This window comes from Ambystoma mexicanum, chromosome 2q (genome assembly GCF_040938575.1).
Source record: "Ambystoma mexicanum isolate Mex_15411 chromosome 2q, UKY_AmexF1_1, whole genome shotgun sequence".
NCBI classification, from domain to species: domain Eukaryota; kingdom Metazoa; phylum Chordata; class Amphibia; order Caudata; family Ambystomatidae; genus Ambystoma; species Ambystoma mexicanum.
In genome coordinates this window covers 128439874-128462818 of record NC_090924.1, presented here as the reverse complement: position 1 = coordinate 128462818, position 22945 = coordinate 128439874, and the positions used below count along the sequence as shown (strand labels likewise).

General features: G+C 47.4%; 16 non-coding genes across 16 annotated transcripts; all 16 read right to left on the bottom strand.

The window, feature by feature from the left end:
- Positions 1-748: 748 nt before the first annotated feature.
- Positions 749-821, bottom strand: TRNAV-CAC (transfer RNA valine (anticodon CAC)). The gene has a single exon. It is a non-coding gene; the product is annotated as a tRNA-Val (tRNA).
- A 420-nt stretch (positions 822-1241) lies between these two features.
- On the bottom strand, positions 1242-1313 carry TRNAP-UGG (transfer RNA proline (anticodon UGG)). Its single transcript has one exon. It is a non-coding gene; the product is annotated as a tRNA-Pro (tRNA).
- A 1315-nt stretch (positions 1314-2628) lies between these two features.
- Positions 2629-2703, bottom strand: TRNAV-CAC (transfer RNA valine (anticodon CAC)). Its single transcript has one exon. It is a non-coding gene; the product is annotated as a tRNA-Val (tRNA).
- Positions 2704-4497: 1794 nt separating this feature from the next.
- TRNAV-CAC (transfer RNA valine (anticodon CAC)) lies at positions 4498-4570 on the bottom strand. The gene has a single exon. It is a non-coding gene; the product is annotated as a tRNA-Val (tRNA).
- A 420-nt stretch (positions 4571-4990) lies between these two features.
- TRNAP-UGG (transfer RNA proline (anticodon UGG)) lies at positions 4991-5062 on the bottom strand. The gene has a single exon. It is a non-coding gene; the product is annotated as a tRNA-Pro (tRNA).
- A 1315-nt stretch (positions 5063-6377) lies between these two features.
- TRNAV-CAC (transfer RNA valine (anticodon CAC)) lies at positions 6378-6452 on the bottom strand. The gene has a single exon. It is a non-coding gene; the product is annotated as a tRNA-Val (tRNA).
- A 1794-nt stretch (positions 6453-8246) lies between these two features.
- TRNAV-CAC (transfer RNA valine (anticodon CAC)) lies at positions 8247-8320 on the bottom strand. Its single transcript has one exon. It is a non-coding gene; the product is annotated as a tRNA-Val (tRNA).
- A 420-nt stretch (positions 8321-8740) lies between these two features.
- TRNAP-UGG (transfer RNA proline (anticodon UGG)) lies at positions 8741-8812 on the bottom strand. The gene has a single exon. It is a non-coding gene; the product is annotated as a tRNA-Pro (tRNA).
- Positions 8813-10127: 1315 nt separating this feature from the next.
- Positions 10128-10202, bottom strand: TRNAV-CAC (transfer RNA valine (anticodon CAC)). The gene has a single exon. It is a non-coding gene; the product is annotated as a tRNA-Val (tRNA).
- Positions 10203-10622: 420 nt separating this feature from the next.
- Positions 10623-10694, bottom strand: TRNAP-UGG (transfer RNA proline (anticodon UGG)). The gene has a single exon. It is a non-coding gene; the product is annotated as a tRNA-Pro (tRNA).
- A 1315-nt stretch (positions 10695-12009) lies between these two features.
- TRNAV-CAC (transfer RNA valine (anticodon CAC)) lies at positions 12010-12084 on the bottom strand. The gene has a single exon. It is a non-coding gene; the product is annotated as a tRNA-Val (tRNA).
- A 2280-nt stretch (positions 12085-14364) lies between these two features.
- On the bottom strand, positions 14365-14436 carry TRNAP-UGG (transfer RNA proline (anticodon UGG)). The gene has a single exon. It is a non-coding gene; the product is annotated as a tRNA-Pro (tRNA).
- Positions 14437-15750: 1314 nt separating this feature from the next.
- Positions 15751-15825, bottom strand: TRNAV-CAC (transfer RNA valine (anticodon CAC)). The gene has a single exon. It is a non-coding gene; the product is annotated as a tRNA-Val (tRNA).
- Positions 15826-16245: 420 nt separating this feature from the next.
- TRNAP-UGG (transfer RNA proline (anticodon UGG)) lies at positions 16246-16317 on the bottom strand. Its single transcript has one exon. It is a non-coding gene; the product is annotated as a tRNA-Pro (tRNA).
- A 1315-nt stretch (positions 16318-17632) lies between these two features.
- Positions 17633-17707, bottom strand: TRNAV-CAC (transfer RNA valine (anticodon CAC)). Its single transcript has one exon. It is a non-coding gene; the product is annotated as a tRNA-Val (tRNA).
- Positions 17708-19987: 2280 nt separating this feature from the next.
- TRNAP-UGG (transfer RNA proline (anticodon UGG)) lies at positions 19988-20059 on the bottom strand. The gene has a single exon. It is a non-coding gene; the product is annotated as a tRNA-Pro (tRNA).
- Between the last annotated feature and the right edge of the window lie 2886 nt (positions 20060-22945).

Below are 22945 nucleotides of genomic sequence, written 5' to 3'. Positions count from 1 at the left end.
GCTCGATCAGGCGAGATATATTTAGGTCACCAGCAAAGTCTGTTCTCTTTTCTTGCGTAGGGTGAGCATTCACAGAGCCCAGCTTCGTTGACAAGAGTGCAAAAGGTGTATACTAAAAGCTTTCTGCTTTACTTGAGCGCCATGGCCGTTATTATATTTTGGCTGCTCCAAGCAATCTCTGTCCAGCCGATGCAAATTTCCAGCTCAAATTTTCCCAGCACTCAAAAAGTCCCTCCTCCCGCCAGCTCTGCTTTCAGGAAGTTCAGCAGAAGCAGTCCAACTTCTGTTCCCACTTCAGAGGAAAAGCTTTCTCGGGCCAGAGAAAGCCAGGGAATCACTGTACCGGCAAGTGCATTTCTTACAACTGGTAATCCCTCAGAACACAGAAATGAAGAAGCTGTATATGAAAATGTATTATTTCTTTGGTACACTAACCTATGTAACTAATATGGACCATTTCAGAGGACGGAGCGGACCCAACTGTGATCCCAGAGACCCAAATACCCAGCAGTAGGGAAAATAAATCCTCTCTGTGCTCTGCAACATTACATACACAAAATGCAAGCGCGTGCATTTTTTTATTGGCCCCATATACAGAATACATGTGAGGATGCTTGCCTTCCCAGTGTATTTCTCAAGCTCTTGAGAGCATATGCTATTTCCATGGGAACGCAAATAAGTTCATACTTTACATTTGTGTGTGACAAAAGGGGAAAAAAACTATTTTGTGTAAAATGCCAGCAGAGAGTGTTTCTGCCCGGTCTCGAACCGGGGACCTTTCGCGTGTGAGGCGAACGTGATAACCACTACACTACAGAAACAGCTGCTTGCTCACCTTTGTAGGGACTGGGAGAACAGGTGCAAAGGGCAGTGCAAGTGGACCTGCTTAAAGACTAATCAAATGCCTTGCGCCTGAAGCTCACACAATCCAGCCTAAAACATACGTCCTATCAAGCATGCGCACATATACAAGTATGCCAGCTGAGGGCCTATGCAGCGTACAGAGGGAAGGACATATTTCCACTTTGAGATCGGACGGCCAAAACTCACAAGCAAATCAAGGAATGTTACTGAGAGCTAACAGAGAACACAAAGTGCTTGTCGCAAGGACATGGCACGCAAAGAGGTTCAGGAAGTGAATTGTTCATCGACTACTGCTTACCGAGAAAACCAGAGAGTCTGTCCAATGAAAATAACATTGAAAAAACAAAAAAAAGGAGCTCAAGTTAACCACCTTGATTGGGCTCGTCCAGGATTTGAACCCGGGACCTCTCGCACCCAAAGCGAGAATCATACCCCTAGACCAACGAGCCACGGTCCTTTGAGCATTTGACGGAATTGTCCTCAGCGTTTGCACCCCCCTTAGGATTCGAGGCCAAGAATGCCTATTCCTGAAGTTTGTTCCTGCCGCTGAAAGCCTTGTCGGTGTATGAGCCAAATGAATGCCCCAGTCGGCACGCTCTGACTGTCTTCACAGGTCTCCTCCTCATCCCGAAGGTTGGTGGCCCATTGACATCAGGGTGGAAGGTGCTTGCGATACACTGTTCCTTCCTTCCTTCCTTCCTCCCTTTATTCCTCTTATGCTGTTTATGTAATAAGAGGGGACGATACACAGAAGAGAGAAAGTGGCCCAACACACTAGACTAGCAGTCTTCTGATCAATCTGCAGCTGGCAAGGTGGGGGAGAGCCTTTATTTTGCACCTGCTGGGATCTGCATTGGCAGAAGCTCTGAGGGCTGGGCCTTTCCTTTTGCCTGTAAAAACAAAAAGCAGCCCTCCTCCCTCCAGCCCTGAGAGCATGGGCGTGACACTGGAAAAAGCAGCATCTCCCCTTTGGTAAAGATGACCATTGCACAGCTGCTCACTCAGAGCTCGATCGTGCTCGATCAGGCGAGATATATTTAGGTCACCAGCAAAGTCTGTTCTCTTTTCTTGCGTAGGGTGAGCATTCACAGAGCCCAGCTTCGTTGACAAGAGTGCAAAAGGTGTATACTAAAAGCTTTCTGCTTTACTTGAGCGCCATGGCCGTTATTATATTTTGGCTGCTCCAAGCAATCTCTGTCCAGCCGATGCAAATTTCCAGCTCAAATTTTCCCAGCACTCAAAAAGTCCCTCCTCCCGCCAGCTCTGCTTTCAGGAAGTTCAGCAGAAGCAGTCCAACTTCTGTTCCCACTTCAGAGGAAAAGCTTTCTCGGGCCAGAGAAAGCCAGGGAATCACTGTACCGGCAAGTGCATTTCTTACAACTGGTAATCCCTCAGAACACAGAAATGAAGAAGCTGTATGTGAAAATGTATTATTTCTTTGGTACACTAACCTATGTAACTAATATGGACCATTTCAGAGGACGGAGCGGACCCAACTGTGATCCCAGAGACCCAAATACCCAGCAGTAGGGAAAATAAATCCTCTCTGTGCTCTGCAACATTACATACACAAAATGCAAGCGCGTGCATTTTTTTATTGGCCCCATATACAGAATACATGTGAGGATGCTTGCCTTCCCAGTGTATTTCTCAAGCTCTTGAGAGCATATGCTATTTCCACGGGAACGCAAATAAGTTCATACTTTACATTTGTGTGTGACAAAAGGGGAAAAAAACTATTTTGTGTAAAATGCCAGCAGAGAGTGTTTCTGCCCGGTCTCGAACCGGGGGGACCTTTCGCGTGTGAGGCGAACGTGATAACCACTACACTACAGAAACAGCTGCTTGCTCACCTTTGTAGGGACTGGGAGAACAGGTGCAAAGGGCAGTGCAAGTGGACCTGCTTAAAGACTAATCAAATGCCTTGCGCCTGAAGCTCACACAATCCAGCCTAAAACATACGTCCTATCAAGCATGCGCACATATACAAGTATGCCAGCTGAGGGCCTATGCAGCGTACAGAGGGAAGGACATATTTCCACTTTGAGATCGGACGGCCAAAACTCACAAGCAAATCAAGGAATGTTACTGAGAGCTAACAGAGAACACAAAGTGCTTGTCGCAAGGACATGGCACGCAAAGAGGTTCAGGAAGTGAATTGTTCATCGACTACTGCTTACCGAGAAAACCAGAGAGTCTGTCCAATGAAAATAACATTGAAAAAACAAAAAAAAGGAGCTCAAGTTAACCACCTTGATTGGGCTCGTCCGGGATTTCTCGCACCCAAAGCGAGAATCATACCCCTAGACCAACGAGCCACGGTCCTTTGAGCATTTGACGGAATTGTCCTCAGCGTTTGCACCCCCCTTAGGATTCGAGGCCAAGAATGCCTATTCCTGAAGTTTGTTCCTGCCGCTGAAAGCCTTGTCGGTGTATGAGCCAAATGAATGCCCCAGTCGGCACGCTCTGACTGTCTTCACAGGTCTCCTCCTCATCCCGAAGGTTGGTGGCCCATTGACATCAGGGTGGAAGGTGCTTGCGATACACTGTTCCTTCCTTCCTTCCTTCCTTCCTTTATTCCTCTTATGCTGTTTATGTAATAAGAGGGGACGATACACAGAAGAGAGAAAGTGGCCCAACACACTAGACTAGCAGTCTTCTGATCAATCTGCAGCTGGCAAGGTGGGGGAGAGCCTTTATTTTGCACCTGCTGGGATCTGCATTGGCAGAAGCTCTGAGGGCTGGGCCTTTCCTTTTGCCTGTAAAAACAAAAAGCAGCCCTCCTCCCTCCAGCCCTGAGAGCATGGGCGTGACACTGGAAAAAGCAGCATCTCCCCTTTGGTAAAGATGACCATTGCACAGCTGCTCACTCAGAGCTCGATCGTGCTCGATCAGGCGAGATATATTTAGGTCACCAGCAAAGTCTGTTCTCTTTTCTTGCGTAGGGTGAGCATTCACAGAGCCCAGCTTCGTTGACAAGAGTGCAAAAGGTGTATACTAAAAGCTTTCTGCTTTACTTGAGCGCCATGGCCGTTATTATATTTTGGCTGCTCCAAGCAATCTCTGTCCAGCCGATGCAAATTTCCAGCTCAAATTTTCCCAGCACTCAAAAAGTCCCTCCTCCCGCCAGCTCTGCTTTCAGGAAGTTCAGCAGAAGCAGTCCAACTTCTGTTCCCACTTCAGAGGAAAAGCTTTCTCGGGCCAGAGAAAGCCAGGGAATCACTGTACCGGCAAGTGCATTTCTTACAACTGGTAATCCCTCAGAACACAGAAATGAAGAAGCTGTATATGAAAATGTATTATTTCTTTGGTACACTAACCTATGTAACTAATATGGACCATTTCAGAGGACGGAGCGGACCCAACTGTGATCCCAGAGACCCAAATACCCAGCAGTAGGGAAAATAAATCCTCTCTGTGCTCTGCAACATTACATACACAAAATGCAAGCGCGTGCATTTTTTCATTGGCCCCATATACAGAATACATGTGAGGATGCTTGCCTTCCCAGTGTATTTCTCAAGCTCTTGAGAGCATATGCTATTTCCATGGGAACGCAAATAAGTTCATACTTTACATTTGTGTGTGACAAAAGGGGAAAAAAACTATTTTGTGTAAAATGCCAGCAGAGAGTGTTTCTGCCCGGTCTCGAACCGGGGACCTTTCGCGTGTGAGGCGAACGTGATAACCACTACACTACAGAAACAGCTGCTTGCTCACCTTTGTAGGGACTGGGAGAACAGGTGCAAAGGGCAGTGCAAGTGGACCTGCTTAAAGACTAATCAAATGCCTTGCGCCTGAAGCTCACACAATCCAGCCTAAAACATACGTCCTATCAAGCATGCGCACATATACAAGTATGCCAGCTGAGGGCCTATGCAGCGTACAGAGGGAAGGACATATTTCCACTTTGAGATCGGACGGCCAAAACTCACAAGCAAATCAAGGAATGTTACTGAGAGCTAACAGAGAACACAAAGTGCTTGTCGCAAGGACATGGCACGCAAAGAGGTTCAGGAAGTGAATTGTTCATCGACTACTGCTTACCGAGAAAACCAGAGAGTCTGTCCAATGAAAATAACATTGAAAAAACAAAAAAAAGGAGCTCAAGTTAACCACCTTGATTGGGCTCGTCCGGGATTTGAACCCGGGACCTCTCGCACCCAAAGCGAGAATCATACCCCTAGACCAACGAGCCACGGTCCTTTGAGCATTTGACGGAATTGTCCTCAGCGTTTGCACCCCCCTTAGGATTCGAGGCCAAGAATGCCTATTCCTGAAGTTTGTTCCTGCCGCTGAAAGCCTTGTCGGTGTATGAGCCAAATGAATGCCCCAGTCGGCACGCTCTGACTGTCTTCACAGGTCTCCTCCTCATCCCGAAGGTTGGTGGCCCATTGACATCAGGGTGGAAGGTGCTTGCGATACACTGTTCCTTCCTTCCTTCCTTCCTTCCTTTATTCCTCTTATGCTGTTTATGTAATAAGAGGGGACGATACACAGAAGAGAGAAAGTGGCCCAACACACTAGACTAGCAGTCTTCTGATCAATCTGCAGCTGGCAAGGTGGGGGAGAGCCTTTATTTTGCACCTGCTGGGATCTGCATTGGCAGAAGCTCTGAGGGCTGGGCCTTTCCTTTTGCCTGTAAAAACAAAAAGCAGCCCTCCTCCCTCCAGCCCTGAGAGCATGGGCGTGACACTGGAAAAAGCAGCATCTCCCCTTTGGTAAAGATGACCATTGCACAGCTGCTCACTCAGAGCTCGATCGTGCTCGATCAGGCGAGATATATTTAGGTCACCAGCAAAGTCTGTTCTCTTTTCTTGCGTAGGGTGAGCATTCACAGAGCCCAGCTTCGTTGACAAGAGTGCAAAAGGTGTATACTAAAAGCTTTCTGCTTTACTTGAGCGCCATGGCCGTTATTATATTTTGGCTGCTCCAAGCAATCTCTGTCCAGCCGATGCAAATTTCCAGCTCAAATTTTCCCAGCACTCAAAAAGTCCCTCCTCCCGCCAGCTCTGCTTTCAGGAAGTTCAGCAGAAGCAGTCCAACTTCTGTTCCCACTTCAGAGGAAAAGCTTTCTCGGGCCAGAGAAAGCCAGGGAATCACTGTACCGGCAAGTGCATTTCTTACAACTGGTAATCCCTCAGAACACAGAAATGAAGAAGCTGTATATGAAAATGTATTATTTCTTTGGTACACTAACCTATGTAACTAATATGGACCATTTCAGAGGACGGAGCGGACCCAACTGTGATCCCAGAGACCCAAATACCCAGCAGTAGGGAAAATAAATCCTCTCTGTGCTCTGCAACATTACATACACAAAATGCAAGCGCGTGCATTTTTTTATTGGCCCCATATACAGAATACATGTGAGGATGCTTGCCTTCCCAGTGTATTTCTCAAGCTCTTGAGAGCATATGCTATTTCCACGGGAACGCAAATAAGTTCATACTTTACATTTGTGTGTGACAAAAGGGGAAAAAAACTATTTTGTGTAAAATGCCAGCAGAGAGTGTTTCTGCCCGGTCTCGAACCGGGGGGACCTTTCGCGTGTGAGGCGAACGTGATAACCACTACACTACAGAAACAGCTGCTTGCTCACCTTTGTAGGGACTGGGAGAACAGGTGCAAAGGGCAGTGCAAGTGGACCTGCTTAAAGACTAATCAAATGCCTTGCGCCTGAAGCTCACACAATCCAGCCTAAAACATACGTCCTATCAAGCATGCGCACATATACAAGTATGCCAGCTAAGGGCCTATGCAGCGTACAGAGGGAAGGACATATTTCCACTTTGAGATCGGACGGCCAAAACTCACAAGCAAATCAAGGAATGTTACTGAGAGCTAACAGAGAACACAAAGTGCTTGTCGCAAGGACATGGCACGCAAAGAGGTTCAGGAAGTGAATTGTTCATCGACTACTGCTTACCGAGAAAACCAGAGAGTCTGTCCAATGAAAATAACATTGAAAAAACAAAAAAAAGGAGCTCAAGTTAACCACCTTGATTGGGCTCGTCCGGGATTTCTCGCACCCAAAGCGAGAATCATACCCCTAGACCAACGAGCCACGGTCCTTTGAGCATTTGACGGAATTGTCCTCAGCGTTTGCACCCCCCTTAGGATTCGAGGCCAAGAATGCCTATTCCTGAAGTTTGTTCCTGCCGCTGAAAGCCTTGTCGGTGTATGAGCCAAATGAATGCCCCAGTCGGCACGCTCTGACTGTCTTCACAGGTCTCCTCCTCATCCCGAAGGTTGGTGGCCCATTGACATCAGGGTGGAAGGTGCTTGCGATACACTGTTCCTTCCTTCCTTCCTTCCTTCCTTTATTCCTCTTATGCTGTTTATGTAATAAGAGGGGACGATACACAGAAGAGAGAAAGTGGCCCAACACACTAGACTAGCAGTCTTCTGATCAATCTGCAGCTGGCAAGGTGGGGGAGAGCCTTTATTTTGCACCTGCTGGGATCTGCATTGGCAGAAGCTCTGAGGGCTGGGCCTTTCCTTTTGCCTGTAAAAACAAAAAGCAGCCCTCCTCCCTCCAGCCCTGAGAGCATGGGCGTGACACTGGAAAAAGCAGCATCTCCCCTTTGGTAAAGATGACCATTGCACAGCTGCTCACTCAGAGCTCGATCGTGCTCGATCAGGCGAGATATATTTAGGTCACCAGCAAAGTCTGTTCTCTTTTCTTGCGTAGGGTGAGCATTCACAGAGCCCAGCTTCGTTGACAAGAGTGCAAAAGGTGTATACTAAAAGCTTTCTGCTTTACTTGAGCGCCATGGCCGTTATTATATTTTGGCTGCTCCAAGCAATCTCTGTCCAGCCGATGCAAATTTCCAGCTCAAATTTTCCCAGCACTCAAAAAGTCCCTCCTCCCGCCAGCTCTGCTTTCAGGAAGTTCAGCAGAAGCAGTCCAACTTCTGTTCCCACTTCAGAGGAAAAGCTTTCTCGGGCCAGAGAAAGCCAGGGAATCACTGTACCGGCAAGTGCATTTCTTACAACTGGTAATCCCTCAGAACACAGAAATGAAGAAGCTGTATATGAAAATGTATTATTTCTTTGGTACACTAACCTATGTAACTAATATGGACCATTTCAGAGGACGGAGCGGACCCAACTGTGATCCCAGAGACCCAAATACCCAGCAGTAGGGAAAATAAATCCTCTCTGTGCTCTGCAACATTACATACACAAAATGCAAGCGCGTGCATTTTTTCATTGGCCCCATATACAGAATACATGTGAGGATGCTTGCCTTCCCAGTGTATTTCTCAAGCTCTTGAGAGCATATGCTATTTCCATGGGAACGCAAATAAGTTCATACTTTACATTTGTGTGTGACAAAAGGGGAAAAAAACTATTTTGTGTAAAATGCCAGCAGAGAGTGTTTCTGCCCGGTCTCGAACCGGGGACCTTTTCGCGTGTGAGGCGAACGTGATAACCACTACACTACAGAAACAGCTGCTTGCTCACCTTTGTAGGGACTGGGAGAACAGGTGCAAAGGGCAGTGCAAGTGGACCTGCTTAAAGACTAATCAAATGCCTTGCGCCTGAAGCTCACACAATCCAGCCTAAAACATACGTCCTATCAAGCATGCGCACATATACAAGTATGCCAGCTGAGGGCCTATGCAGCGTACAGAGGGAAGGACATATTTCCACTTTGAGATCGGACGGCCAAAACTCACAAGCAAATCAAGGAATGTTACTGAGAGCTAACAGAGAACACAAAGTGCTTGTCGCAAGGACATGGCACGCAAAGAGGTTCAGGAAGTGAATTGTTCATCGACTACTGCTTACCGAGAAAACCAGAGAGTCTGTCCAATGAAAATAACATTGAAAAAACAAAAAAAAGGAGCTCAAGTTAACCACCTTGATTGGGCTCGTCCGGGATTTGAACCCGGGACCTCTCGCACCCAAAGCGAGAATCATACCCCTAGACCAACGAGCCACGGTCCTTTGAGCATTTGACGGAATTGTCCTCAGCGTTTGCACCCCCCTTAGGATTCGAGGCCAAGAATGCCTATTCCTGAAGTTTGTTCCTGCCGCTGAAAGCCTTGTCGGTGTATGAGCCAAATGAATGCCCCAGTCGGCACGCTCTGACTGTCTTCACAGGTCTCCTCCTCATCCCGAAGGTTGGTGGCCCATTGACATCAGGGTGGAAGGTGCTTGCGATACACTGTTCCTTCCTTCCTTCCTTCCTTCCTTTATTCCTCTTATGCTGTTTATGTAATAAGAGGGGACGATACACAGAAGAGAGAAAGTGGCCCAACACACTAGACTAGCAGTCTTCTGATCAATCTGCAGCTGGCAAGGTGGGGGAGAGCCTTTATTTTGCACCTGCTGGGATCTGCATTGGCAGAAGCTCTGAGGGCTGGGCCTTTCCTTTTGCCTGTAAAAACAAAAAGCAGCCCTCCTCCCTCCAGCCCTGAGAGCATGGGCGTGACACTGGAAAAAGCAGCATCTCCCCTTTGGTAAAGATGACCATTGCACAGCTGCTCACTCAGAGCTCGATCGTGCTCGATCAGGCGAGATATATTTAGGTCACCAGCAAAGTCTGTTCTCTTTTCTTGCGTAGGGTGAGCATTCACAGAGCCCAGCTTCGTTGACAAGAGTGCAAAAGGTGTATACTAAAAGCTTTCTGCTTTACTTGAGCGCCATGGCCGTTATTATATTTTGGCTGCTCCAAGCAATCTCTGTCCAGCCGATGCAAATTTCCAGCTCAAATTTTCCCAGCACTCAAAAAGTCCCTCCTCCCGCCAGCTCTGCTTTCAGGAAGTTCAGCAGAAGCAGTCCAACTTCTGTTCCCACTTCAGAGGAAAAGCTTTCTCGGGCCAGAGAAAGCCAGGGAATCACTGTACCGGCAAGTGCATTTCTTACAACTGGTAATCCCTCAGAACACAGAAATGAAGAAGCTGTATATGAAAATGTATTATTTCTTTGGTACACTAACCTATGTAACTAATATGGACCATTTCAGAGGACGGAGCGGACCCAACTGTGATCCCAGAGACCCAAATACCCAGCAGTAGGGAAAATAAATCCTCTCTGTGCTCTGCAACATTACATACACAAAATGCAAGCGCGTGCATTTTTTTATTGGCCCCATATACAGAATACATGTGAGGATGCTTGCCTTCCCAGTGTATTTCTCAAGCTCTTGAGAGCATATGCTATTTCCATGAGAACGCAAATAAGTTCATACTTTACATTTGTGTGTGACAAAAGGGGAAAAAAACTATTTTGTGTAAAATGCCAGCAGAGAGTGTTTCTGCCCGGTCTCGAACCGGGGGGACCTTTCGCGTGTGAGGCGAACGTGATAACCACTACACTACAGAAACAGCTGCTTGCTCATCTTTGTAGGGACTGGGAGAACAGGTGCAAAGGGCAGTGCAAGTGGACCTGCTTAAAGACTAATCAAATGCCTTGCGCCTGAAGCTCACACAATCCAGCCTAAAACATACGTCCTATCAAGCATGCGCACATATACAAGTATGCCAGCTGAGGGCCTATGCAGCGTACAGAGGGAAGGACATATTTCCACTTTGAGATCGGACGGCCAAAACTCACAAGCAAATCAAGGAATGTTACTGAGAGCTAACAGAGAACACAAAGTGCTTGTCGCAAGGACATGGCACGCAAAGAGGTTCAGGAAGTGAATTGTTCATCGACTACTGCTTACCGAGAAAACCAGAGAGTCTGTCCAATGAAAATAACATTGAAAAAACAAAAAAAAGGAGCTCAAGTTAACCACCTTGATTGGGCTCGTCCGGGATTTGAACCCGGGACCTCTCGCACCCAAAGCGAGAATCATACCCCTAGACCAACGAGCCACGGTCCTTTGAGCATTTGACGGAATTGTCCTCAGCGTTTGCACCCCCCTTAGGATTCGAGGCCAAGAATGCCTATTCCTGAAGTTTGTTCCTGCCGCTGAAAGCCTTGTCGGTGTATGAGCCAAATGAATGCCCCAGTCGGCACGCTCTGACTGTCTTCACAGGTCTCCTCCTCATCCCGAAGGTTGGTGGCCCATTGACATCAGGGTGGAAGGTGCTTGTGATACACTGTTCCTTCCTTCCTTCCTTCCTTCCTTTATTCCTCTTATGCTGTTTATGTAATAAGAGGGGACGATACACAGAAGAGAGAAAGTGGCCCAACACACTAGACTAGCAGTCTTCTGATCAATCTGCAGCTGGCAAGGTGGGGGAGAGCCTTTATTTTGCACCTGCTGGGATCTGCATTGGCAGAAGCTCTGAGGGCTGGGCCTTTCCTTTTGCCTGTAAAAACAAAAAGCAGCCCTCCTCCCTCCAGCCCTGAGAGCATGGGCGTGACACTGGAAAAAGCAGCATCTCCCCTTTGGTAAAGATGACCATTGCACAGCTGCTCACTCAGAGCTCGATCGTGCTCGATCAGGCGAGATATATTTAGGTCACCAGCAAAGTCTGTTCTCTTTTCTTGCGTAGGGTGAGCATTCACAGAGCCCAGCTTCGTTGACAAGAGTGCAAAAGGTGTATACTAAAAGCTTTCTGCTTTACTTGAGCGCCATGGCCGTTATTATATTTTGGCTGCTCCAAGCAATCTCTGTCCAGCCGATGCAAATTTCCAGCTCAAATTTTCCCAGCACTCAAAAAGTCCCTCCTCCCGCCAGCTCTGCTTTCAGGAAGTTCAGCAGAAGCAGTCCAACTTCTGTTCCCACTTCAGAGGAAAAGCTTTCTCGGGCCAGAGAAAGCCAGGGAATCACTGTACCGGCAAGTGCATTTCTTACAACTGGTAATCCCTCAGAACACAGAAATGAAGAAGCTGTATATGAAAATGTATTATTTCTTTGGTACACTAACCTATGTAACTAATATGGACCATTTCAGAGGACGGAGCGGACCCAACTGTGATCCCAGAGACCCAAATACCCAGCAGTAGGGAAAATAAATCCTCTCTGTGCTCTGCAACATTACATACACAAAATGCAAGCGCGTGCATTTTTTTATTGGCCCCATATACAGAATACATGTGAGGATGCTTGCCTTCCCAGTGTATTTCTCAAGCTCTTGAGAGCATATGCTATTTCCATGGGAACGCAAATAAGTTCATACTTTACATTTGTGTGTGACAAAAGGGGAAAAAAACTATTTTGTGTAAAATGCCAGCAGAGAGTGTTTCTGCCCGGTCTCGAACCGGGGGGACCTTTCGCGTGTGAGGCGAACGTGATAACCACTACACTACAGAAACAACTGCTTGCTCACCTTTGTAGGGACTGGGAGAACAGGTGCAAAGGGCAGTGCAAGTGGACCTGCTTAAAGACTAATCAAATGCCTTGCGCCTGAAGCTCACACAATCCAGCCTAAAACATACGTCCTATCAAGCATGCGCACATATACAAGTATGCCAGCTGAGGGCCTATGCAGCGTACAGAGGGAAGGACATATTTCCACTTTGAGATCGGACGGCCAAAACTCACAAGCAAATCAAGGAATGTTACTGAGAGCTAACAGAGAACACAAAGTGCTTGTCGCAAGGACATGGCACGCAAAGAGGTTCAGGAAGTGAATTGTTCATCGACTACTGCTTACCGAGAAAACCAGAGAGTCTGTCCAATGAAAATAACATTGAAAAAACAAAAAAAAGGAGCTCAAGTTAACCACCTTGATTGGGCTCGTCCGGGATTTGAACCCGGGACCTCTGCACCCAAAGCGAGAATCATACCCCTAGACCAACGAGCCACGGTCCTTTGAGCATTTGACGGAATTGTCCTCAGCGTTTGCACCCCCCTTAGGATTCGAGGCCAAGAATGCCTATTCCTGAAGTTTGTTCCTGCCGCTGAAAGCCTTGTCGGTGTATGAGCCAAATGAATGCCCCAGTCGGCACGCTCTGACTGTCTTCACAGGTCTCCTCCTCATCCCGAAGGTTGGTGGCCCATTGACATCAGGGTGGAAGGTGCTTGCGATACACTGTTCCTTCCTTCCTTCCTTCCTTCCTTTATTCCTCTTATGCTGTTTATGTAATAAGAGGGGACGATACACAGAAGAGAGAAAGTGGCCCAACACACTAGACTAGCAGTCTTCTGATCAATCTGCAGCTGGCAAGGTGGGGGAGAGCCTTTATTTTGCACCTGCTGGGATCTGCATTGGCAGAAGCTCTGAGGGCTGGGCCTTTCCTTTTGCCTGTAAAAACAAAAAGCAGCCCTCCTCCCTCCAGCCCTGAGAGCATGGGCGTGACACTGGAAAAAGCAGCATCTCCCCTTTGGTAAAGATGACCATTGCACAGCTGCTCACTCAGAGCTCGATCGTGCTCGATCAGGCGAGATATATTTAGGTCACCAGCAAAGTCTGTTCTCTTTTCTTGCGTAGGGTGAGCATTCACAGAGCCCAGCTTCGTTGACAAGAGTGCAAAAGGTGTATACTAAAAGCTTTCTGCTTTACTTGAGCGCCATGGCCGTTATTATATTTTGGCTGCTCCAAGCAATCTCTGTCCAGCCGATGCAAATTTCCAGCTCAAATTTTCCCAGCACTCAAAAAGTCCCTCCTCCCGCCAGCTCTGCTTTCAGGAAGTTCAGCAGAAGCAGTCCAACTTCTGTTCCCACTTCAGAGGAAAAGCTTTCTCGGGCCAGAGAAAGCCAGGGAATCACTGTACCGGCAAGTGCATTTCTTACAACTGGTAATCCCTCAGAACACAGAAATGAAGAAGCTGTATATGAAAATGTATTATTTCTTTGGTACACTAACCTATGTAACTAATATGGACCATTTCAGAGGACGGAGCGGACCCAACTGTGATCCCAGAGACCCAAATACCCAGCAGTAGGGAAAATAAATCCTCTCTGTGCTCTGCAACATTACATACACAAAATGCAAGCGCGTGCATTTTTTTATTGGCCCCATATACAGAATACATGTGAGGATGCTTGCCTTCCCAGTGTATTTCTCAAGCTCTTGAGAGCATATGCTATTTCCATGGGAACGCAAATAAGTTCATACTTTACATTTGTGTGTGACAAAAGGGGAAAAAAACTATTTTGTGTAAAATGCCAGCAGAGAGTGTTTCTGCCCGGTCTCGAACCGGGGACCTTTATAACCACTACACTACAGAAACAGCTGCTTGCTCACCTTTGTAGGGACTGGGAGAACAGGTGCAAAGGGCAGTGCAAGTGGACCTGCTTAAAGACTAATCAAATGCCTTGCGCCTGAAGCTCACACAATCCAGCCTAAAACATACGTCCTATCAAGCATGCGCACATATACAAGTATGCCAGCTGAGGGCCTATGCAGCGTACAGAGGGAAGGACATATTTCCACTTTGAGATCGGACGGCCAAAACTCACAAGCAAATCAAGGAATGTTACTGAGAGCTAACAGAGAACACAAAGTGCTTGTCGCAAGGACATGGCACGCAAAGAGGTTCAGGAAGTGAATTGTTCATCGACTACTGCTTACCGAGAAAACCAGAGAGTCTGTCCAATGAAAATAACATTGAAAAAACAAAAAAAAGGAGCTCAAGTTAACCACCTTGATTGGGCTCGTCCGGGATTTGAACCCGGGTCCTCTCGCACCCAAAGCGAGAATCATACCCCTAGACCAACGAGCCACGGTCCTTTGAGCATTTGACGGAATTGTCCTCAGCGTTTGCACCCCCCTTAGGATTCGAGGCCAAGAATGCCTATTCCTGAAGTTTGTTCCTGCCGCTGAAAGCCTTGTCGGTGTATGAGCCAAATGAATGCCCCAGTCGGCACGCTCTGACTGTCTTCACAGGTCTCCTCCTCATCCCGAAGGTTGGTGGCCCATTGACATCAGGGTGGAAGGTGCTTGCGATACACTGTTCCTTCCTTCCTTCCTTCCTTCCTTTATTCCTCTTATGCTGTTTATGTAATAAGAGGGGACGATACACAGAAGAGAGAAAGTGGCCCAACACACTAGACTAGCAGTCTTCTGATCAATCTGCAGCTGGCAAGGTGGGGGAGAGCCTTTATTTTGCACCTGCTGGGATCTGCATTGGCAGAAGCTCTGAGGGCTGGGCCTTTCCTTTTGCCTGTAAAAACAAAAAGCAGCCCTCCTCCCTCCAGCCCTGAGAGCATGGGCGTGACACTGGAAAAAGCAGCATCTCCCCTTTGGTAAAGATGACCATTGCACAGCTGCTCACTCAGAGCTCGATCGTGCTCGATCAGCGAGATATATTTAGGTCACCAGCAAAGTCTGTTCTCTTTTCTTGCGTAGGGTGAGCATTCACAGAGCCCAGCTTCGTTGACAAGAGTGCAAAAGGTGTATACTAAAAGCTTTCTGCTTTACTTGAGCGCCATGGCCGTTATTATATTTTGGCTGCTCCAAGCAATCTCCGTCCAGCCGATGCAAATTTCCAGCTCAAATTTTCCCAGCACTCAAAAAGTCCCTCCTCCCGCCAGCTCTGCTTTCAGGAAGTTCAGCAGAAGCAGTCCAACTTCTGTTCCCACTTCAGAGGAAAAGCTTTCTCGGGCCAGAGAAAGCCAGGGAATCACTGTACCGGCAAGTGCATTTCTTACAACTGGTAATCCCTCAGAACACAGAAATGAAGAAGCTGTATATGAAAATGTATTATTTCTTTGGTACACTAACCTATGTAACTAATATGGACCATTTCAGAGGACGGAGCGGACCCAACTGTGATCCCAGAGACCCAAATACCCAGCAGTAGGGAAAATAAATCCTCTCTGTGCTCTGCAACATTACATACACAAAATGCAAGCGCGTGCATTTTTTTATTGGCCCCATATACAGAATACATGTGAGGATGCTTGCCTTCCCAGTGTATTTCTCAAGCTCTTGAGAGCATATGCTATTTCCATGAGAACGCAAATAAGTTCATACTTTACATTTGTGTGTGACAAAAGGGGAAAAAAACTATTTTGTGTAAAATGCCAGCAGAGAGTGTTTCTGCCCGGTCTCGAACCGGGGGGACCTTTCGCGTGTGAGGCGAACGTGATAACCACTACACTACAGAAACAGCTGCTTGCTCATCTTTGTAGGGACTGGGAGAACAGGTGCAAAGGGCAGTGCAAGTGGACCTGCTTAAAGACTAATCAAATGCCTTGCGCCTGAAGCTCACACAATCCAGCCTAAAACATACGTCCTATCAAGCATGCGCACATATACAAGTATGCCAGCTGAGGGCCTATGCAGCGTACAGAGGGAAGGACATATTTCCACTTTGAGATCGGACGGCCAAAACTCACAAGCAAATCAAGGAATGTTACTGAGAGCTAACAGAGAACACAAAGTGCTTGTCGCAAGGACATGGCACGCAAAGAGGTTCAGGAAGTGAATTGTTCATCGACTACTGCTTACCGAGAAAACCAGAGAGTCTGTCCAATGAAAATAACATTGAAAAAACAAAAAAAAGGAGCTCAAGTTAACCACCTTGATTGGGCTCGTCCGGGATTTGAACCCGGGACCTCTCGCACCCAAAGCGAGAATCATACCCCTAGACCAACGAGCCACGGTCCTTTGAGCATTTGACGGAATTGTCCTCAGCGTTTGCACCCCCCTTAGGATTCGAGGCCAAGAATGCCTATTCCTGAAGTTTGTTCCTGCCGCTGAAAGCCTTGTCGGTGTATGAGCCAAATGAATGCCCCAGTCGGCACGCTCTGACTGTCTTCACAGGTCTCCTCCTCATCCCGAAGGTTGGTGGCCCATTGACATCAGGGTGGAAGGTGCTTGTGATACACTGTTCCTTCCTTCCTTCCTTCCTTCCTTTATTCCTCTTATGCTGTTTATGTAATAAGAGGGGACGATACACAGAAGAGAGAAAGTGGCCCAACACACTAGACTAGCAGTCTTCTGATCAATCTGCAGCTGGCAAGGTGGGGGAGAGCCTTTATTTTGCACCTGCTGGGATCTGCATTGGCAGAAGCTCTGAGGGCTGGGCCTTTCCTTTTGCCTGTAAAAACAAAAAGCAGCCCTCCTCCCTCCAGCCCTGAGAGCATGGGCGTGACACTGGAAAAAGCAGCATCTCCCCTTTGGTAAAGATGACCATTGCACAGCTGCTCACTCAGAGCTCGATCGTGCTCGATCAGGCGAGATATATTTAGGTCACCAGCAAAGTCTGTTCTCTTTTCTTGCGTAGGGTGAGCATTCACAGAGCCCAGCTTCGTTGACAAGAGTGCAAAAGGTGTATACTAAAAGCTTTCTGCTTTACTTGAGCGCCATGGCCGTTATTATATTTTGGCTGCTCCAAGCAATCTCTGTCCAGCCGATGCAAATTTCCAGCTCAAATTTTCCCAGCACTCAAAAAGTCCCTCCTCCCGCCAGCTCTGCTTTCAGGAAGTTCAGCAGAAGCAGTCCAACTTCTGTTCCCACTTCAGAGGAAAAGCTTTCTCGGGCCAGAGAAAGCCAGGGAATCACTGTACCGGCAAGTGCATTTCTTACAACTGGTAATCCCTCAGAACACAGAAATGAAGAAGCTGTATATGAAAATGTATTATTTCTTTGGTACACTAACCTATGTAACTAATATGGACCATTTCAGAGGACGGAGCGGACCCAACTGTGATCCCAGAGACCCAAATACCCAGCAGTAGGGAAAATAAATCCTCTCTGTGCTCTGCAACATTACATACACAAAATGCAAGCGCGTGCATTTTTTTATTGGCCCCATATACAGAATACATGTGAGGATGCTTGCCTTCCCAGTGTATTTCTCAAGCTCTTGAGAGCATATGCTATTTCCATGGGAACGCAAATAAGTTCATACTTTACATTTGTGTGTGACAAAAGGGGAAAAAAACTATTTTGTGTAAAATGCCAGCAGAGAGTGTTTCTGCCCGGTCTCGAACCGGGGGGACCTTTCGCGTGTGAGGCGAACGTGATAACCACTACACTACAGAAACAACTGCTTGCTCACCTTTGTAGGGACTGGGAGAACAGGTGCAAAGGGCAGTGCAAGTGGACCTGCTTAAAGACTAATCAAATGCCTTGCGCCTGAAGCTCACACAATCCAGCCTAAAACATACGTCCTATCAAGCATGCGCACATATACAAGTATGCCAGCTGAGGGCCTATGCAGCGTACAGAGGGAAGGACATATTTCCACTTTGAGATCGGACGGCCAAAACTCACAAGCAAATCAAGGAATGTTACTGAGAGCTAACAGAGAACACAAAGTGCTTGTCGCAAGGACATGGCACGCAAAGAGGTTCAGGAAGTGAATTGTTCATCGACTACTGCTTACCGAGAAAACCAGAGAGTCTGTCCAATGAAAATAACATTGAAAAAACAAAAAAAAGGAGCTCAAGTTAACCACCTTGATTGGGCTCGTCCGGGATTTGAACCCGGGACCTCTGCACCCAAAGCGAGAATCATACCCCTAGACCAACGAGCCACGGTCCTTTGAGCATTTGACGGAATTGTCCTCAGCGTTTGCACCCCCCTTAGGATTCGAGGCCAAGAATGCCTATTCCTGAAGTTTGTTCCTGCCGCTGAAAGCCTTGTCGGTGTATGAGCCAAATGAATGCCCCAGTCGGCACGCTCTGACTGTCTTCACAGGTCTCCTCCTCATCCCGAAGGTTGGTGGCCCATTGACATCAGGGTGGAAGGTGCTTGCGATACACTGTTCCTTCCTTCCTTCCTTCCTTCCTTTATTCCTCTTATGCTGTTTATGTAATAAGAGGGGACGATACACAGAAGAGAGAAAGTGGCCCAACACACTAGACTAGCAGTCTTCTGATCAATCTGCAGCTGGCAAGGTGGGGGAGAGCCTTTATTTTGCACCTGCTGGGATCTGCATTGGCAGAAGCTCTGAGGGCTGGGCCTTTCCTTTTGCCTGTAAAAACAAAAAGCAGCCCTCCTCCCTCCAGCCCTGAGAGCATGGGCGTGACACTGGAAAAAGCAGCATCTCCCCTTTGGTAAAGATGACCATTGCACAGCTGCTCACTCAGAGCTCGATCGTGCTCGATCAGGCGAGATATATTTAGGTCACCAGCAAAGTCTGTTCTCTTTTCTTGCGTAGGGTGAGCATTCACAGAGCCCAGCTTCGTTGACAAGAGTGCAAAAGGTGTATACTAAAAGCTTTCTGCTTTACTTGAGCGCCATGGCCGTTATTATATTTTGGCTGCTCCAAGCAATCTCTGTCCAGCCGATGCAAATTTCCAGCTCAAATTTTCCCAGCACTCAAAAAGTCCCTCCTCCCGCCAGCTCTGCTTTCAGGAAGTTCAGCAGAAGCAGTCCAACTTCTGTTCCCACTTCAGAGGAAAAGCTTTCTCGGGCCAGAGAAAGCCAGGGAATCACTGTACCGGCAAGTGCATTTCTTACAACTGGTAATCCCTCAGAACACAGAAATGAAGAAGCTGTATATGAAAATGTATTATTTCTTTGGTACACTAACCTATGTAACTAATATGGACCATTTCAGAGGACGGAGCGGACCCAACTGTGATCCCAGAGACCCAAATACCCAGCAGTAGGGAAAATAAATCCTCTCTGTGCTCTGCAACATTACATACACAAAATGCAAGCGCGTGCATTTTTTTATTGGCCCCATATACAGAATACATGTGAGGATGCTTGCCTTCCCAGTGTATTTCTCAAGCTCTTGAGAGCATATGCTATTTCCATGGGAACGCAAATAAGTTCATACTTTACATTTGTGTGTGACAAAAGGGGAAAAAAACTATTTTGTGTAAAATGCCAGCAGAGAGTGTTTCTGCCCGGTCTCGAACCGGGGACCTTTATAACCACTACACTACAGAAACAGCTGCTTGCTCACCTTTGTAGGGACTGGGAGAACAGGTGCAAAGGGCAGTGCAAGTGGACCTGCTTAAAGACTAATCAAATGCCTTGCGCCTGAAGCTCACACAATCCAGCCTAAAACATACGTCCTATCAAGCATGCGCACATATACAAGTATGCCAGCTGAGGGCCTATGCAGCGTACAGAGGGAAGGACATATTTCCACTTTGAGATCGGACGGCCAAAACTCACAAGCAAATCAAGGAATGTTACTGAGAGCTAACAGAGAACACAAAGTGCTTGTCGCAAGGACATGGCACGCAAAGAGGTTCAGGAAGTGAATTGTTCATCGACTACTGCTTACCGAGAAAACCAGAGAGTCTGTCCAATGAAAATAACATTGAAAAAACAAAAAAAAGGAGCTCAAGTTAACCACCTTGATTGGGCTCGTCCGGGATTTGAACCCGGGACCTCTCGCACCCAAAGCGAGAATCATACCCCTAGACCAACGAGCCACGGTCCTTTGAGCATTTGACGGAATTGTCCTCAGCGTTTGCACCCCCCTTAGGATTCGAGGCCAAGAATGCCTATTCCTGAAGTTTGTTCCTGCCGCTGAAAGCCTTGTCGGTGTATGAGCCAAATGAATGCCCCAGTCGGCACGCTCTGACTGTCTTCACAGGTCTCCTCCTCATCCCGAAGGTTGGTGGCCCATTGACATCAGGGTGGAAGGTGCTTGCGATACACTGTTCCTTCCTTCCTTCCTTCCTTCCTTTATTCCTCTTATGCTGTTTATGTAATAAGAGGGGACGATACACAGAAGAGAGAAAGTGGCCCAACACACTAGACTAGCAGTCTTCTGATCAATCTGCAGCTGGCAAGGTGGGGGAGAGCCTTTATTTTGCACCTGCTGGGATCTGCATTGGCAGAAGCTCTGAGGGCTGGGCCTTTCCTTTTGCCTGTAAAAACAAAAAGCAGCCCTCCTCCCTCCAGCCCTGAGAGCATGGGCGTGACACTGGAAAAAGCAGCATCTCCCCTTTGGTAAAGATGACCATTGCACAGCTGCTCACTCAGAGCTCGATCGTGCTCGATCAGGCGAGATATATTTAGGTCACCAGCAAAGTCTGTTCTCTTTTCTTGCGTAGGGTGAGCATTCACAGAGCCCAGCTTCGTTGACAAGAGTGCAAAAGGTGTATACTAAAAGCTTTCTGCTTTACTTGAGCGCCATGGCCGTTATTATATTTTGGCTGCTCCAAGCAATCTCTGTCCAGCCGATGCAAATTTCCAGCTCAAATTTTCCCAGCACTCAAAAAGTCCCTCCTCCCGCCAGCTCTGCTTTCAGGAAGTTCAGCAGAAGCAGTCCAACTTCTGTTCCCACTTCAGAGGAAAAGCTTTCTCGGGCCAGAGAAAGCCAGGGAATCACTGTACCGGCAAGTGCATTTCTTACAACTGGTAATCCCTCAGAACACAGAAATGAAGAAGCTGTATATGAAAATGTATTATTTCTTTGGTACACTAACCTATGTAACTAATATGGACCATTTCAGAGGACGGAGCGGACCCAACTGTGATCCCAGAGACCCAAATACCCAGCAGTAGGGAAAATAAATCCTCTCTGTGCTCTGCAACATTACATACACAAAATGCAAGCGCGTGCATTTTTTTATTGGCCCCATATACAGAATACATGTGAGGATGCTTGCCTTCCCAGTGTATTTCTCAAGCTCTTGAGAGCATATGCTATTTCCATGGGAACGCAAATAAGTTCATACTTTACATTTGTGTGTGACAAAAGGGGAAAAAAACTATTTTGTGTAAAATGCCAGCAGAGAGTGTTTCTGCCCGGTCTCGAACCGGGGACCTTTATAACCACTACACTACAGAAACAGCTGCTTGCTCACCTTTGTAGGGACTGGGAGAACAGGTGCAAAGGGCAGTGCAAGTGGACCTGCTTAAAGACTAATCAAATGCCTTGCGCCTGAAGCTCACACAATCCAGCCTAAAACATACGTCCTATCAAGCATGCGCACATATACAAGTATGCCAGCTGAGGGCCTATGCAGCGTACAGAGGGAAGGACATATTTCCACTTTGAGATCGGACGGCCAAAACTCACAAGCAAATCAAGGAATGTTACTGAGAGCTAACAGAGAACACAAAGTGCTTGTCGCAAGGACATGGCACGCAAAGAGGTTCAGGAAGTGAATTGTTCATCGACTACTGCTTACCGAGAAAACCAGAGAGTCTGTCCAATGAAAATAACATTGAAAAAACAAAAAAAAGGAGCTCAAGTTAACCACCTTGATTGGGCTCGTCCGGGATTTGAACCCGGGACCCAAAGCGAGAATCATACCCCTAGACCAACTAGCCACGGTCCTTTGAGCATTTGACGGAATTGTCCTCAGCGTTTGCACCCCCCTTAGGATTCGAGGCCAAGAATGCCTATTCCTGAAGTTTGTTCCTGCCGCTGAAAGCCTTGTCGGTGTATGAGCCAAATGAATGCCCCAGTCGGCACGCTCTGACTGTCTTCACAGGTCTCCTCCTCATCCCGAAGGTTGGTGGCCCATTGACATCAGGGTGGAAGGTGCTTGCGATACACTGTTCCTTCCTTCCTTCCTTCCTTCCTTTATTCCTCTTATGCTGTTTATGTAATAAGAGGGGACGATACACAGAAGAGAGAAAGTGGCCCAACACACTAGACTAGCAGTCTTCTGATCAATCTGCAGCTGGCAAGGTGGGGGAGAGCCTTTATTTTGCACCTGCTGGGATCTGCATTGGCAGAAGCTCTGAGGGCTGGGCCTTTCCTTTTGCCTGTAAAAACAAAAAGCAGCCCTCCTCCCTCCAGCCCTGAGAGCATGGGCGTGACACTGGAAAAAGCAGCATCTCCCCTTTGGTAAAGATGACCATTGCACAGCTGCTCACTCAGAGCTCGATCGTGCTCGATCAGGCGAGATATATTTAGGTCACCAGCAAAGTCTGTTCTCTTTTCTTGCGTAGGGTGAGCATTCACAGAGCCCAGCTTCGTTGACAAGAGTGCAAAAGGTGTATACTAAAAGCTTTCTGCTTTACTTGAGCGCCATGGCCGTTATTATATTTTGGCTGCTCCAAGCAATCTCTGTCCAGCCGATGCAAATTTCCAGCTCAAATTTTCCCAGCACTCAAAAAGTCCCTCCTCCCGCCAGCTCTGCTTTCAGGAAGTTCAGCAGAAGCAGTCCAACTTCTGTTCCCACTTCAGAGGAAAAGCTTTCTCGGGCCAGAGAAAGCCAGGGAATCACTGTACCGGCAAGTGCATTTCTTACAACTGGTAATCCCTCAGAACACAGAAATGAAGAAGCTGTATATGAAAATGTATTATTTCTTTGGTACACTAACCTATGTAACTAATATGGACCATTTCAGAGGAC